A 17,511-nucleotide genomic window follows, 5' to 3' on the forward strand; every position below is an offset into this window, starting at 1 on the left:
CCACGCTTCTCCTTGCTGAGCGTTTCCAGGATACAATTTCATGAGGAGAATGCCTGCTCCATTATTCTCATTTCATTTCCGTTCATTTTTCTTGTATCTTTCTGGTGTCGCGTAATGACGCATATATATATATATATATATATATATATATATATATATATATATATATATATATATATATAGATCAAAAGACGGCAGTAAAGTATACAATAACAAAAAGGATACGCACTGAGCGTGTTGGTTTGCTGGACGTAACCGGTGAGTTAATTGTTGAATCGGAGAGAGAAAGAGGCGCTCTGTAATGAAAACTAGAAATATTTGCATGTCGGGAGATGAGTCATGGTGATGTGTTAGAAAAATAACGCGAGACGTCGTGAGTTAGTTACACGTAGTTGATTAGGTTGTTTGTGCGTTATGTAGTTTCGTGTAGGTAAGTTATAGTTCTCTAGTCTGCGACACTGCATTTGTGCGCGTGTTCTCGGACTTTGTTACAGTACGTTCATTTATTTACGAGATTATGCGTCTATGAGGAATCTGCATTGTATTGTTTTCCTGCACCGTCTTTTTCTCGTTCGTGTGCTGAACTTCGCGTATGTTCGTGCTCTTACACCGTCTTCAGCGTTTCGCAGTACTTTGTTTTTTTTTTCATTTTTTTTTTTGCCGTGCGACGAGAAGTAGCCAGCGCCCATTATATGTGAAAACCTTACCTAATAATAATACCGATAAATAAAAGACATAAATACACGACGAGACTGAAAAGCGTGGAGGAGTGGCTCTTGTCTGGCGCAATTCAGGCGCCGTGATACGCTGCTCTGAAGTCTTCAACGACCCACCTACCCTTTGTGTACCTGTGCGTGTTGGGCTTCATATGACTTCGGTTCCCGTGAAATATTCAAAGCAGGCACGGATATTTAACTGGAAGAGGGGACATGCTGTTATATTTCCTAAGATGTTGCTTATATGAGCCATAGTTTAAGACTATAACTTATAAGCAAATGTGATGCGCAATCAAGTATCGGCATGCTATGAAACTAATAAAGAATAATAATTCTTATTGTTATAAGCTTGATTCTTGTTCTAAAGAATTATTATTGCATTCTCAATCGTAAGTATCGGTCCGGCATCACTGACAAGAACGCTGCGAAAGTGTTCTAAATCATTAGCGAAATGGGACGCACAATGTTATTTTCTTCATTTACTTTTCCTTTTCCTGTACTGCCGTTTTATAAAGCAAAGCAATGCTGGAAGGCAACAAAAAATAAAATAAGAATTACTATTAGTAGTAAAATGGCGCCCTTCTTCGACCAGATATGTTGATTGAAATGGCGCTCACGATCTACATAATTACAGTGTCGCAAGGCTATGTAAGTTCTCAAACAGATTCACGCCGCTTATAATGCAAGATTGTCAATTGTTATAGCAGTATCACAATGGAATTGTCGGGTTGAAGGGAGAGCAAAAAGAAAATACACGATTCAACGTGAAGACTAAAGCCCAAACCGCATGAGAGCGATTTTGTGCGCGACGGCGACGAGCGACAAATTCGAGCGACGAAACGGACAGTCGCGCGAACAGATGGCTCGGTCTTTTCGCTCAATCGCTCTGTTCTATAAATCTAGAATTCGTCGCTCGTCGTCCGGAAGCGCTATGAGCGACTAGCCAATAGCGCAAAGCCGGAACTGGATCAGTCAAGCACTACCGATTGTCGCACGGAACGAGCAGACGACTCGATTTTGATACGTGCAAGGATAATAACGTAGTGCAAGACCTTTAGAAATATTTATGCTGCTCTTTACACTAAAACACATTAACTTAAATTAATACAGCAAGCGTCACGCCAGTTTCTGGGAGTATTTGCTGCCCTCGTACGGGCAACACCGGGGAGACGTCGCTCAAAGTCGTCGCTTGTCTCGTCGCTCGCATGTGGTACAACTTGTATACGCGACGAGCGACCGCGACAGCCATCTCCATTGCGTCGCTTGTCGCTGTCGCGCGCAAGATCACGTACATGCGGTTTATACTTAACAATATAAAACAAGATGGGAAGCGCCGAGCAAAACAAACTAATAATGTGACATGAGAACTGAATTTGTAGTTTTATGGGGCAAACCAACGCAATAGGTCAACACGAAAGCCACAATTCTTATCATTGCCGTTGCGGTTGAACGATTTCCCAACCGCATTTCCGTCTAACCAAGTTTGCTTGAAGCTATGTGAAAAGCACTGTAGCGGTGATAGGGGCTGATGAGATGACGGCAATGGTGGCGCAACAAACTATAGCGTATGCAAAACCGCACGTTTTTTTATCAATATACATAGAGCACAAAAGACGTGTTGCTACATTCCGCATTGTTATCGACGTACTGTCGCTGGCCGCGCGATGAATAGCAGAGTGACCGCGCTATTGCGCTAAACTATCGATCGCGCCAGACGAGCCACGGACAGCTATACCACAGGAGTACAAACAGCAAGCAGAAGCTTGCTGCTTTGAGTGTTTTGCATAAATGGTGGTATTGCATGAATCGCGGTTCGCACTTTGCGCGCATGTTCACATTTTCCGCACATCAGGCGTGTTACAAAAAGAAAAAAAAAAGAACAACTCGTTTAGCGCATCTCTGTTACAGTATCAGACTTATGAATGAAAAAGAAACTGGGAGACGTTGATTCTAAATTGCTATTTCAGTCAAAAAAAAAAAAAAAAAAAAAAAACAAAGAAACAAGAAGGACAATAACTTCAAGTATACAAGTTACTAAACTGCAAAATCTTCGAATTTCAGTCCTTTCAATTTTGTCAAATAAAAAGAATAATTTTCAGAGGCTGACGTTTTCACTCGCTCCGTATGCGTCCTATTCCTGCAGCAACGTTTATTTCACCCGCGGGGCGTGCTCGGCGGCGTTTGGCGCTTTTTTGAAACATTTCGCGTTGACGCGGCGACGTATTTATAGATCCACAGCCGCCTACGCACACACGCACGCACGAGTATTTGCGCGTCGCCAGTCTTGAGTGCAGTGACATGCGCTCGTGGCGCGTCCTGCCGGTCGTTGGTGGCTATGCGCACGAAAATAAGCTTCCACGCGCTGAATAGCAAGAAGCGCTCTGCTCTTATACGTTATAGCGCGGCCCCTACAAGAGCGATCTTCTTCGAAGAAAGATGGGGAGACTCAAAAAAAAAAAAAAAAGGGGGGGGGGGAGGGGAGCTCCAAGTGTCTCCTCCTCTCTTTCATCCATATTCGGGACGAAAGGTAAGGGCGATGCGCTCCCGTCTGTCAGTGTGGACTAGATTCTCTGGGTTATTTCTATTTCTCAGAAACGGCAACGGGAGGGAGTGAGATGCCGTCGTTCAAACCATGGAACTGCGCTTGATCTAGAGAGTTCGGTGCAGTATGGTGTGAATGGTGTGCATGCCAAGATTCAACGTGCGATCAACGCATAGTAATATAATCCGCACTCGGATGGCATCACTGGCAACTTAGTTATGGACGCTGCCGATGTCAGCTGGCGGAGCTTTACTAGCTACCGTCTCCAAGAATCTGAAGGTGAAAGAAGAGGCGCTCAGTTGAATGGCACCTAAAAGCCGAATATTGGTACGAGCTCATTGTCTCCGGTAAAACCGGTGTCCTGCACTGAATGGAAAAAATGAAGTTATCTGAATGTATCGCTCTCATCTTTAGGCAGGTTGTGATTGTTTGCATTTGGGCTTCATCTCAGCGTTAGCATTTCCTTTTACCTTAAATGTGATTTTTGTTCCTTAAACGGACGAGGACAGAACCAATCAGACGTGTGCGCACTCCTACTATGTCTCACGAAATCCTTGCAATGGTGTGCAAGCGCGAGGTGCAGTGAAGTGCACGGTCCGCCCGTAAGGCTGACTGGTCGTTCCTCTGTACCAACCTAAAAAATTATATTAAAGAAGCAAACACGACAGAAGGCAGACATAATTGAAGAGTTGGTATCAGCATCCTTCGTGACGTGTAGGCTAATAAGATGTTTCCCCGGCCTCACACCGTTGCGTTATATGCCTCTGTCGAACACACGGTGACGGGGCTGGGTGGCTTTCTTTGATTCCGAGCTATCACCGGTTGCTTCATAATACATGATGCAGGACTCTCGTAATGATGAATGAGACATACTTCATTAAAGTGCAACAAGAGTGAGAAGTACGGTCACAACAATCTATATATACAACTTATAAGCGGTGATAGCAAATGGTGGACCAATACTCATAAATGCGTAACTGCAACTTCTTAAAATAATACGTTAGAAGGTGTAATCTCCTTTTTTAAAATTATGTTTGTGTTAAGGAGAATTCGGCATCATACGCAACGCCGGCTATTCCTTCTGGCTTAGTCAGAAGATGCAAAGCAAACTAAAACCGCCTCACACAAATTAATTTCAGTTCACAGCAGAAGGATTGAAAAGTGGGCGAGTTGGAACCTATCCATGCTTGCGCGGCGCACACACAAATGAAACACGAGGAGAAAGGCAGGACAAGCGCTGGTCTAACAAGTGAAAGTCCTTATTTAAAGAAAAAGATTATATGCCCAGTAATCATGAAAGTCATCTGGATTACATCTAAAAAGTCAGGATACACTCATGAGCGATCAATGAACCAGGAATCTTCGTTTGCCAGGGAAGCTGACGGCTGACTTATACAAAGGTTCTTATTCTTGACTATGTTGTATGCCTCCTCAAATCCTCCTGTTGTATTCTTGACTATGTTGTAGCTATCCTCAAAAGAAGGCGCGTAGCCGCAATCACGACAATGGCTGGCAAGATACGACGACACCACTCCGTTTAAAGAACTGGCATGTTCACGTAGCCGAATATTTACACACCGGCCAGTCTGTCCGATGTTGACGTTGCCACACGTCTAGTCGTTATGATCTGTCTGTCTGTCTCTCTCTCTCTCTCTCTCTCTGTGTGCGTGTGCGTGCGTGTGTGTGTGTGTGTGTGTGTGTGTGTGTGTGTGTGTGTGTGTGTGTGTGTGTGTGTGTGTGTGTGTTCAGTTCGCGTTTCTTTAGCAGTCGCTATAAACCGAGTTTTGGTTTTACCGAACCACCTAAATTAAGCTAAGGTACTAATGCTGATAATGAAATGCTTCGTCACTGACTGAAGCATTCGAATTTTATTTACTTTATCAAATATTACTTGTAAGAAAGTTGCATAAGTTCCTTAAGCTACAATGTATAGGCTGGCGCAGATGATCATAGGCGAACCTTTGCGACCGTAACTATTTTTTTGAAAATGATGCTTTGGATGCGAGGTGGGCTTAACCCGTACATTTATCGTTATTATTTTCTGAAGCCGTCGTCTACGCTTCCTCATTTCGAGAGCAGACGACGTGCGAGGGCGTGTGTGGAGCCGGCAGGAATGCGGCGCACTGCAGCACTAGCTGCTCTGGAATGAATCGTCGAGGGCGCCGCGCTGCTGAGTTCTATCGCGAGGGCGAGGTCGTCTCTCCCATGGCGGGCGACTCTCGCAGCGAGGCCGCTGGCAGCTTCTACAGCGGCAGCAGCCGCGCGGCGCACGCGTCAAAGTAAAGCGTACGAAATTGAATCGTCGTTTGAGAAATGACCCTTTTACTTCCGGTTTCTCCGCTCGGCGCGCGTGCGGTGTTCATCTCTGCCCGCAAAGGAAAGCGACGCCTACCGGCCTCTCTTTTCACTTCAGCTCTCCTTTGCTCCCTCTCTTCCACGGCGTCGTGGCCGTCCTCCTTCTTTTCGAGTGTCTGCAGGACGAACTGCTCCTGCGACGTCCTTCACGGTAACCGCCTCCTCAGGTTCAGCTCTCTCTCTTGTCGTCCTCGTTTGTACTCGAAACAAACAAAGACGATGCATCCGTCGTCTGTGCGCTGATGCATGAACACACCCCGAATTTATTGTTCAGAAATTGTAATCATGCAATGTTCATTTCCTTGAAATGAAGCCACAAAAATAAAAAAGAAAGAAATAATAATAATAATGAAAAAAAAAGAAAACGTACACGAAATGATATTACGAACACAAGACTTTATTGCAAATAAATTTGAAGCTTCAACACTTAGTGCCGAAAATTCAAATTTATTCGCAATAAAAAGGACAATATATACCTAGATGTAGTTAAACAAAAAAGAAAAAGTAGCTATTCAAATACAAAATTACAGTGTGATGCAACGCAACAAAAGGAAAACTGATTATGGTATTCTTTTCTATTATGCACGTGCTATGCCTCGATGATCTCCCGAGCTAGCTCGTCTTTCGAGTTGACCCGAGTGTCATTCCATGTTCGTGTTTTTTTTCTTTCTTTTTTTTTTTTTTTTGTGGCGCCGTTTCAAAGGAATGAACACTTATGCAACTCGCCCAACTCATAGTTTTACTTCATGCAATGCTGTTTCCTAAATGCATTATCTACAACACTCTAGCTGTCGAGACAGCGAAGCGAGTTGACGCCATCAGAAAGATACCAATGCTAACGTTGATCTGCTTTGTTTAATATTAAGACGAACCTTCTTTTTGTTTTTCTTTTTTTCTACGAACGTCGCCTTCCTGTTCCTCTACACGCTTGTATTCTGATTTAAAGTCATTTGGTTTTCGGGCCGTTCCTTTTACTTTTTCTTACCCTCGGTCACTCCGAAATAATAGGGAGCTTTAGAAATACCGTCATCAAGCGGCTTTGCATACACAAAAACGCAAACTTTATTGTGCGCCTCTTGCGTTTCTTTTGTACTCCCTGTACGTTCTGCTGTACGCACGGCGAAATGCGTGGCCAAGCGATGGATGCCCTACTTCAAAAAACTGCCTAATGTATTGACCCCGACGAAATCTGGCGGTATTGAGTCAAAAATGACAGCGTCGGCTTTTTAAACAACTCGGTTTTTCGCTGCCATCTTTGATACTATTACGTGCGCCTTCTTTCTCTTGACTAAATAGCAAAAAGACAACAGAAATGCTCCGAAGAAGTTCGCAAATTAGCTCTTGTTTGACATTTAAACTACCAAGGCCACGCTATTAGCATTTTTCAAGTATTCCTTCTTTCTATCTCTTTGTACTTTTCCCTTTGACAGCAAGGCTGCGAGCCGCACTTATTTGAAAGCTATGTTTCTGTCTCTTTTTCTGTGCAGTTTTTTCAGTCTCGCGCGCGCGTCCGAATTGTTTTCTTTATTTCCACAGCCACCCATTTACTTAACGAGGCGGCGCAAATGGCGTTTTGCGAGCTTTTGCGCCACCCCCGTTTCGCTCTTCCCCTCCCTTTTCCCCCCTTCTTCTTTTTTTTTCTTTTCTTTTTGTGTGCCAGTATCTTGTACGAGCAAAATGAACGCTCTTGCTTCCCAGAGTAAAAGAAACTACGTGAATCTGTCGTTCACATGCCGCTGCTGCAGGTATCACAGCCATCCTCTTCACGATATCTGAAATTGCTTTCCTATCAATTTATTCCTTCTGCAGACCAGCTACGCAGACGTCGGCGGGGTTAAGTAAAGTGCACTTTAGGAGGGAAGCATCCACATATGCATATAGACTTCTTTTTCATGGGCACCGCTTATTGCGTAGGCAGAGGCGCCATCTATGAGCAGTCGGCATGCTGACTTGGGCGAGCACTGCCTTTTGTACGCCAGGTATACGCTCGCTGGCAGTTCTGGTAGTTGTTATCGCGCTAGCGCGGTCTCTTTCGTATGATAGGTCGTCTGCTACGTGGGTAACTATATTGTGGTACGTACTGAAGTTATTTAAGACATGGCCAAAATTTCTGCTGGCGTTGAGACGGACGCAGCACCCAGCGCGATGTGCGCGCACGTGGTTGAGCCTACAATGAGCCTCGGAGATCAGTTGTGCATTTATAAAAATTCTTATTACGAATGTGAACATAGTGCAACATTCTCCCTGTACTACTATGCTTGTTTTAGCAGCAATTAGTGGTTAAGAAAGATACGCGACGATGGTAACAAAGTGGTTACCGTTCTGCTACGGAATAAGTTCGGCTGTTTATTAGACAAGCGTTGAAATCTTTTTATTGCGATAGCAATTATTTGGACACTCAAAAAGGATTTCTGCTGTCGGCGTCGCCGTCGCCGTGAGGTTCCGTATGACGTCAACGGCGATGAAATCGTCGCCGCGCGCCGGACACTGTATGTGCGAGTGAAAGGGCGTGAGGAAGGGGAGGCGACGTTTAGCTGCGGCACCAAATGCGTATTTATATAAAAACGTTGCGAGGCGAGAATGTGGTAAAGACTTCCGACGCTGTTCGACGAGCTTCCAGTTCTGATCGCGTCGAAAACCTCCGAGCCGCCCCCAGAGGCCCTGGCAACAGTCACCAACGCCGCGCGCCTTCGGTACGAACGAGGGCAAAACGGCGACAGCGTCGACAACAGTTCTGCGCGTTGCTGGTGCTGCTGCATGTCCAAGTTTATAAAGCTGATAAAACTACTATCCTTACTCCGTATAGCTCTCTACTAAGTTGCTATCGCAATTGATGCTTCGCCTTTAGGGTGAAACTGCGCCATTTTTTTTTTTTTTTTTTTTTGTTGTTGTAGATACACTGCTCGACCACCTCGTTTGTTGGGCATGGTTTCCGGCCATGAAAAAAAAATAGATTTGGTTATTAATAACATCATACTGTACAATGTGAATCACACTTGTCGAGTGGTCGAGCGGCCGGCTGCGGACTGGGTAGGCTTCCCCGCCGTTATGAATCGGTTTGTTCATTACCGCATAGGCCCAGCATGCGCCATACGTGGTCATGCGGCGTTAGCCCGTTTTTTTTTTTTTTTTTTTTCTTGCTCATCTTTTTTTTTTGCGATAAATGGCGACCAAATCGGCCGATTGATCACTCTAGACAAGCGTGATTGAAACTTTGCGAGCCGCAAGGGGATCAGAACCAATTTTTTTGTTCGATCTTGTTGGGCCTGACCTCAACGACGCACTAACCAATTTTACAGAAATTGTGTCCTCAGAAATAGTCGTCGCATTATTCTTTTAGTCCTATCAATTTTGATATTACTGCTTTACAGGGTAAAAAGGCAATGTGAATGGAGAAAGCTTATATGTATCATGCTGGTTTACCAACTGCATGCAGTGAGTGATCTCTGTGTTGAGCCATGCCATCGGCCTCACACAGGATGCTAACGTAAACATAGCGCAGCGTACTTGAAATGTGTGAGAACGATGCCGGTGGCTCACGCAAATCTTCTGTACCGATTGGCCCTTCAATGTTTCGGCGTTGCATTGGGTTAGCCATACCGTACACGAGCACTCTTATGTTTCAGTTGCCACGCCAAAGCGACCAGATAGTGAGACTATTTTAAATGTCACGCTGCCTATTCGCAGATGCCGCTGCTTTTCGTCGATTGAAAAGCGATGCAGTCAAAATAGTTGACAACACGTCCACGAACCGCCGCTGATGATGTATACATCGCGTGTATGCGCACCCAAGAGAAATTTCCGCATACTGCGTTTATCGCTGCACCGAAAGGCAGTGGTTCTTCGACGACCTCGTACGAATTGACATCACGTCTCGGAGAACGAGCTAAAACATCTCCGAATCGTTCCACAGCACCGCGCCGGCTATAGCACCAGCCAGATAGGATCAAAAGCACGCGGCGCGCCCTTTCCTCCTCGCCCGATGAAAAGGCGGGAGGATCAATTTTAACTTTACCGGAATATTCAAAAACGCCTGCGGCAGATAGCATAATTCTTGCCCTTTAATTCGACTATTCGAAGAGGCGGACATTAGTAACACGATCAAATCGAAGCAAATATTCAATTAATAACAAAAGCTCATTAATTAACTTCCTGAGTGATTACTTTACGGCACATATTGCAATTTACGAATTGTAGCCTGCGAATTTGAAAGACGTATCCACTTGAAATGAATCTCCAAGATGGCACCAGTTCGGAGATACTATTTCCCAATGTGAGACGAAATAAACGAGCGTTCCAGTTACTTTCGTGCTTCAATTCAGAAAAAAGCGTTTTGTTAAAAAAAAGTAAGTGGTACAACACTCCGTTTTTAAGGCGAGTTTTATGGTGCCTACCTCGAAACTGGTATCATTCTGGAACTTCATTCCAAGTTAATACGTCTTGCAATCTCACCGGCTACAATTCGTAAATTCCAATATGTGCCGTAAATAGTTATTTAGAAATTAACTAGTTATTTCTTTATTTAGTTGAATAGGAGTTTCGATTTTTCATCCAAGTAATGTCCGCCTATTTGAATAATCCAACCCAATGACTAGAGTTAGGTTATATATATATATATATATATATATATATATACATATGCTGTATGCCTGAGAGATGTGCCGTTTGCCTTAAATTGTTAACGTGGCCTTTTGTGTTTACGCCACTAAATTTTCCGACCAACGAGAGGTATAAAGCTTCGCTGTAAAAAAATTGGCACAGACACTTAAGACTCCTTACTTGAGGGAAAGCGCACGCATTATACCGGTTGTAAACCTTGGAACGTCATGAATGTTTTATACACTCATGACGTGGCGCCACCTCCTCCTCATTGGCTGCGCTGTCACGTGCCCAATGATGCACGTAATAGGCCACATCTTTAGTCAGCCATATGGCTGCGATGTGACGTGCGCAATGACGCACGCACTAGTTTTAGTGAGCCAGAATTGTAGGGCCTCCGTGGCGTCGGGGAAGCGTGCTCGCCTCGCACCCAGGATGACGGGTTCTATTTCCACACAGACAGGAATGTACCAAATTTTCTTTTCGAGGCCATTAATTTACTTTGTTTACAGGAACTTTCCTGACAAATTTGACGTCAGTCGGAGCATATTTTGACGTGTTTTTACTCTTTGCGGGTCGGCCATTTTTGGTACCGTATTTCGGTCACGCCGACCATAAAATTAAGGCATGTAATACACTGCTAGAAAAGTTTCCACTCTTTAGATAAGTGTACTTTCCTCATTTAAAGCCTGCGCTGAATTGAATATCCATGAAAAGAAATATTTCTCCTTTGTTTGCCTACTGCCCATATAGATTGACATAGTCGAGTGCATGAAGTGTAAATAGTTGCTTGGCAGTATAAAGTCATGTTCAAGTGGTGACCAGTCTTCATTTTGCTTATGTAAACATTACTTCATTTGTACGGATGTAGTTGCTAGGTCATCTTGCTAGGTCAGCTCCGCATTGCTGTGGATCTGTTTAGCGCAGACGCAGAGTTAATTCTGCTTAATCTGCCTTTCCTTTTGTTGCTGCGAGGCTTTGTGGCGCCATCTAGAATACCCTCGGCGAATGACGGCTGTTTCCTCCACTCTGTTGGCACACCGCTTGGGTTTTGTTTTTCCTTCGGATTTCCTTGTTTCGTGCTGCGGCGGCCTTTTGTGTTGTTAAAAATGTAACACGCAAGAGGATTCGGACAAGATGACGCGAACGCAAAGTTCTACTCGCTGTCGTTAGTTTAGCTCTGTTTATAAACAACCTACGTGACAGCCAATGAGCTTCGTGAACCAGTGCAAACAGTACGTAAAACTTGCCATTGGGAATGAAAGAATGTTGAATCATCTACTGAAAATTTTACGAAAAGGGCGCATTTTAAAGTACAACAGACATGCGCCTGCAACAACGCGTCTTTTAGTCCAATTCGATGATCCAAGCCCAGTGCATAGGCACGCTCCAGTATATAGAGGAGAGCATGCCTTCACATGTTCGAGCGTGCCACTGACCCTTCACGTTCAACACGTGCCGCTGCACTTTGGCAGACGCTTCACGAAGTTTATGCCCCAAGATGATTGAAGAACTTCACAAAATCTGTAACAAGTGCTACTAAAAGGTTCTTCCTCCAGTCGTTTCCCAGTCAGGTGGTGTATGGACTTCGTAATTTTAAACACCAGCTGTTCATGCGGACGACGCCGCAAGGTCGACAACAAGCACCGCAGTGCCCCTTCGAGTCACCGAAAATTGAACACTTGTGTGATGGACCGCCATCAATAAAACGTATTGTGACTGAAGGGCTGAAAGTTCTGCTGTCGTCGATGTTATGAAGTGAGAAGCTTTAAACTTAATTTAGGGGCTTTTCGTTGGGATGACGACAGCTACCCTACCCTGCTCCGTTCGGCAGAACGGAGCAGTGCGTGCAATGTCTCTGAAGTCCCGGTACTTTTCATGTAAATCAACTAAGGTTAGCTGCTGGATATCCGGCAATGACAAATCTGCTTTTTTCCGGACACCAAATATTGTGAGGATGATCTGGGTCTGAATGAGGTATCAAGGAGGGGTCGAAGGTCGCGCAAGTCCATTCTCACACCACCAAGTCACATACCAATTTTTCCCTCAAGTCATCTTACAGCGAAGCTGTCTTTGGCTAGGATGCTGGGATGTTTTTCGCGTCCGTCGACAGAAAACTAACATCACCAATGGCTCATACCCCCGTAAGCACTCATATCCCCGTAAGCAAGCAAAAAAATGCAATGGCTCATATAGTCCCGTAAGGCAGAGGCTACAATCACTCAGCAAAGAGAAGCGAACAGTCCAAACATTATTTGGTATCACGCATATAACATACAGAACAACATACGTTTCAATAAGGAACGAGCTGAAAACAAGCATCCGAACCACGTAATTGATGACAAGGCGCTCGGGATAGCAAAACGAAGCACGTAGCGCTCCCCGCATACGTTTCCCGGTATAGATTACTGTTGCGCAAGCTGCCGCGGCGATGCCAGATTTCGACATAGGATGTGGTGTCCCTAACCTTTCGTATATAAAATAAGCAGCTCAGCAACTGATTTCAATGCCGTTGCAGCGCCGCTATGGGTGGCGGCGGGCTGTAAAAATTACCATTACTCCCATTCCTACCATAACTCTAAAATAGCACTACTACCATTACTTTAAAGCCATGAAGCACTGCATACCCCTTCAGCAGTTGTAGTGGTGGTTTTCAACAGCTTCGCTGGACATACACTTTCGCACAGCCGGGATGACGACTTGTTTCAATGGCCTACAATTCATTGTAGCATTATCGTGAATATGAGGTGAGTATGCTTGTTTAGCCCATGTAAAATCCAGTACGTATCCATTCCGCTTTCTATGACGGAAGCTTCAAGGAAGTTCCGCATATTTACACTCCAACGCACCATATCTGAATGCAATGAACTGCGCTTCAGGATACCCGACTGTTTTCCCTGTTTCCTACCTTCATCCTTCGGATCCGATCCACACTGCCCCGAAGAGACGCAGCCATTTTGAATATGTCTGGGCGGACATTTACCAATACTGACGCGTTCAACATAGGGAAGAAACAATGTCATGGTCTGTGCCACTGCCAGCAGTACAGTGAACGGAGACAATTATCATCAGCGTGGTAAACCTGATGGACGGCAGGAGCGTAGATATTTGGGCTGTTGGTACATCACGAAAAAGGTTTAATTAGCGCGAATCCCACGGGACGGAATCAAGACATGGACAACACAGCGACATGGACAGCCGGAGTGTGTCGCAGGAAAGAATTTTACAGCCTCGATGAGACTTATTATTCATTCAGAAGGCCGGGCACACAAGCGCGTTACTCCGCTTCTTGTCTTCCACGTGTCTAGATGTGTGAGCGCCTATAATGGAAACGCACTCCCTGCCTTGTTGGTTCATTTGTGGCAATATATATATATATATATATATATATATATATATATATATTGTTACGGGGAGAAAATATATGTATTTACAATATATACAGTTAGAGGGTTGTAGCTCTGTGGCCAGGGTGACATCATCTACCGAGCTCCGAGACACTTCAGCCTCTTCTTCCCCAACCAACGTCATTTTGTCTACAGCGGTACAAACTCGTACGTGACATTATATATATATATATATATATATATATATATATATATATATATATACACCCGCTTTCCAACTCCCGCTTTCCCACACTGGTGCAGGGTACGTAAAGACCCGAAACTCTGATCTGTTTAACCTCCCTGCCTGTCTCTCTTTCTAGTCTGGTTTACGGCGCTGCATTTAGCACTCGACGTTCCAGCGCTGGTTACGCGTAGGTGCTTCAATGAAAAGAAGCGATGATGGGGGGAAAAGGGAGCAGCGGGCGAAGCACGGACAAAGGCAGCCTCAGCCTTCTGTCTGCGCCGTCCGACGCGAAAGGAAGCGAGAGCTGTTGAAAGGAAACGGGGAGGAGGCTGGATGACACCTCTGATGCCGCTGAGTGGGCGGCGGCGGCGAGTGTTAGATGCGCCTGGTGGCGTCTAAGATGAGGCGCTCTGCTGCATCGGCGCGTGCGTGTGTTTGCACTCGAGAGAGAGCGGCCCTGCCTCGCTACCCTTGGCAGTCACTTATTGCCTCCCCGCTCCGCTTCCGTCGTCAACGGTGGGCCAGTCGGCCAACGGGGCCTCGTCCTTCTGCCTCTTAGCGCCCTAAGCGGGAACATGCTCGTTAGCATAATTAGTCTGCCGGCGCAGCTCTCCGGCTAGAACGGCGTCCATGGCAGCGCCTGCAAAGGATGCGGACTTCCGTCGCAGGAGGAGGAGGCAGGGATGCATTGCTTCGGCGCGTGCGCGTTGTTGTGCGTGTGTCGTACGTTGCATTCGCTACGAGGCCTATGTGTCCATGTTGACGCTGCGTTAAGGCGCGCATTACACCAAGGGCTCCGCGTTTGATGCGGCCATCTTAACCCCTCTTTAGGAGCAGTGGCGCGTAATAGCTCCTTCGTCGATGTCTCGGGCCATTATAATATATACTTTTATGTAAAATTTATCTGTGTCTTTGCTGTCTTGATTCGCGATCTTTCCTTCGAACTACTCTGCGTATGGAAGTCCATTCGGCATTTTGCAGAGGTTCTTCTTCTTCTTCTTTTTTTTTTGTTAGGCATGAGAAAAAGAGTGCTCTGGTGCTAAGGTGGTGGTGGTGGTGGTGATGATGTTGAAGCAGGCGGGGTTAGCCTGGCATACATAGCCGGCAATTGTTCCGCCTGATCCTCCTTCGAGTTGATATCAGGGGTGTGTCACCAAGTGTCCATGAGCCCCGTGTCTCGCAGGAAGGCCAGCAGCAGTCGTTGCGCTCTCTTCCTGGTTGTCGCAGGTCCTCCGGGGAAAACGACGTCTTCAAATGTCCTGTGCGTAAGACCGCTCTTTTGTAGGCTGTCGATCATCGCTTTTCTTTCTTTGTCAAACAGCGGGCATATCCAAATGTAATGTTCGATGTCGCCAATGTCACCACAGAAAGCACAGAATGGGGAAGCGCGAAGCCCAGTCTTGAATAACCAAGCTGTGGTGTACGCAGAGTCGGTCCTGATGCGGTATAAAAGCGTCGCTTCTTCGCGGGTAAATCCATGAGTCACGCAGGCTTCGTGGGGATTCTTGTGGATCCCCCTAAAGTGAAGGCGGATTACACCCTTAGGGTTCTGAAGAGCTTTTGGAGCTTTCACTTTTGGGACACATGTCAGCGCTAGGCGTGCAAGGGCGTCAGCTTTCTCGTTTCCATCAATTCCTACGTGTGATGGTATCCACTGGAATCTTATATTAAATCCTTTGCTTGTTAGATCGTTAATCAGTGCCAGAGATTGCCTTGTAAATTTCTCTAGAGGTAGGCCACGATGCAATCTCTGTAACGCTGACTTGGAATCCGTCAGCACCACGACATCTCGTGCAGAGAAGGCCCGTAGTTTCCGCAAAGCCGCGGTGATTGCGGCGCTTTCTACTGTTGTAGAGGAAACTACGCGATCCAGTCGGCCAGACCATGACACATCAAGGGATGGTATGCAGAATGCCGCTGCACAGCTGCTCTGGTGCTAACTATTTATAGCACCAGAGCTTTGAGCTTAAAATGCCTAGTTGCTATAAATAGTTGCTCTGGTGCTAACTATTTATAGCAACTAGGCATTTTAAGCTCAAAGTACGTTTGTTGGAGAGTTCACATCCGCCTTCGTCGCATATGCAGCGTGTGTTGATGTCTTTTACTTAGAGCTAACAGCTCATTCATTTTTTTTATCGCTTAGAAATGGAATGCTTGCTTGGGGTCGTATTAAGTAAGAATTCGGTTTCGCCAGTATACATGAGGTCCCAACTATCATGCACCAAGATTTAAAAATATGCAAATTCCACGTAGCTGGACAGAACCAAGGTAATGTTTGTCGTCGCTTGGAGATACTCAGATTATTTTTTGCATTCCGCCTAGTTACATAATTTGTCTGAATTAATTAATGAACATCTCAAATATTACAATTATATGAAATGTGTCAATGAGAAAATTGTAGAGAAACATGAAAACCTCCCGATACAGCTTTATGTTGCTCAATACGTGCTACAGAAAGTGCCTCGAGCGGCCATTTTGCGTGTATTTGCAGACTTTTCTCACGCTCGGAAAAACACTTTTATGTAGCACATATTGAGCAACAGGAAGCTATATCGGGAGGTTTTCATGTTTCTCTACAATTTTCTCATTGACACATTTCATTTAATTATAATATTTGAGAAGTTGATTAATTAATTCAGACAAATTATGTAACTAGGCGGAATGCAAAAAATAATCTGAGTATCTTCAAGCGACGACACACATTACCTTGGTTCTGTCCAGATACGTGGAACTTGCATATTTTAAAATCTTGGTGTATGATAGCTGGGACACCTTGTATAGTCTCTCCGACTGGTTGACACCGGCGCTAACGTAGGCATGGCACCCTTCCAAGCCAATGACGGAGGAACAAAACAATTTATAATGAAAATTATTGTTGGATATTACGGCCCCTGGCTATCTTCTTCGCGACAGCAATAAGCCTTACAGAACTAAAGAAAGAGAGGAAATTCAGGGAGGTTAATCGGGCGTCCTTGCCGTTTGCTAGCGTCTACTAGGCGAATGGGATGAAAGAAAGAAAAGATAGAAAGAAGGCTATAGAGAAAGAGCACTATTTGCGCGCACACGTGAATGTCTATAAACGGCTGCAGTCTATAAACCGACTCTGCAAACCGTTCGCAGAAACCTTCACACTACGTATACTGTAGCAGTGCTCTCGTTGCTATGCACGGCTAGGGTCCGAAAACAGCTTTGAATCCAGCCGGTTTATTGCGGTCCGGAGAGGTCAGCCCAGGATGCCCTAATAAAAATTGTGGGGAAGGTGGCGCTCTAGTTAGGATGATCTTTTACAAGACCGTTTTCAATATCTGATGAAAGTTAGCAGTTGCTTTGTGTTAAAGCCTGGCTGCAGCGAGGAAGCGATTCTCATTTGAGGATCCCTTCTTTCTAATGCGCTCAGTACAGGTGAGTCCTTTTCACTTCATTTCATTTTATTTTCTCAAAGACCCCATGTGAGGGTATTACATAAGGGGTGGGGTCAGCAAAGCATGAATGACAATGCCACATGTGTTTATACGTATACAGAAAAGGCTATTTAAATTTTCAATAATCCGTTCCGCTAAGTCCGTGCAGCGGAGCGAAGGATGAGGCTCGTGTTAGCGGAACAGCAAACGACAGCCGGCCGCGTATTCCAGAGAAGTCGTGTGTGCTCACCCATCGTGTGCTATTAATTCTCACGTGACGCTTCGATCCACTCGGCGTCGCGCCTAGGGCACTCAGAGCCGGAAT

At 45.3% G+C, this 17,511-nt stretch overlaps 1 protein-coding gene across 1 annotated transcript in view; it reads left to right on the forward strand.

The window, feature by feature from the left end:
• The window catches only part of LOC119443153 (immunoglobulin superfamily member 10-like), a 283,797-nt gene that overhangs the window by 21,306 nt on the left and 244,980 nt on the right, over positions 1-17,511 (forward strand). The window lies entirely within an intron of this gene.

This window comes from Dermacentor silvarum, chromosome 2, assembly GCF_013339745.2.
Source record: "Dermacentor silvarum isolate Dsil-2018 chromosome 2, BIME_Dsil_1.4, whole genome shotgun sequence".
Classification (NCBI taxonomy): domain Eukaryota; kingdom Metazoa; phylum Arthropoda; class Arachnida; order Ixodida; family Ixodidae; genus Dermacentor; species Dermacentor silvarum.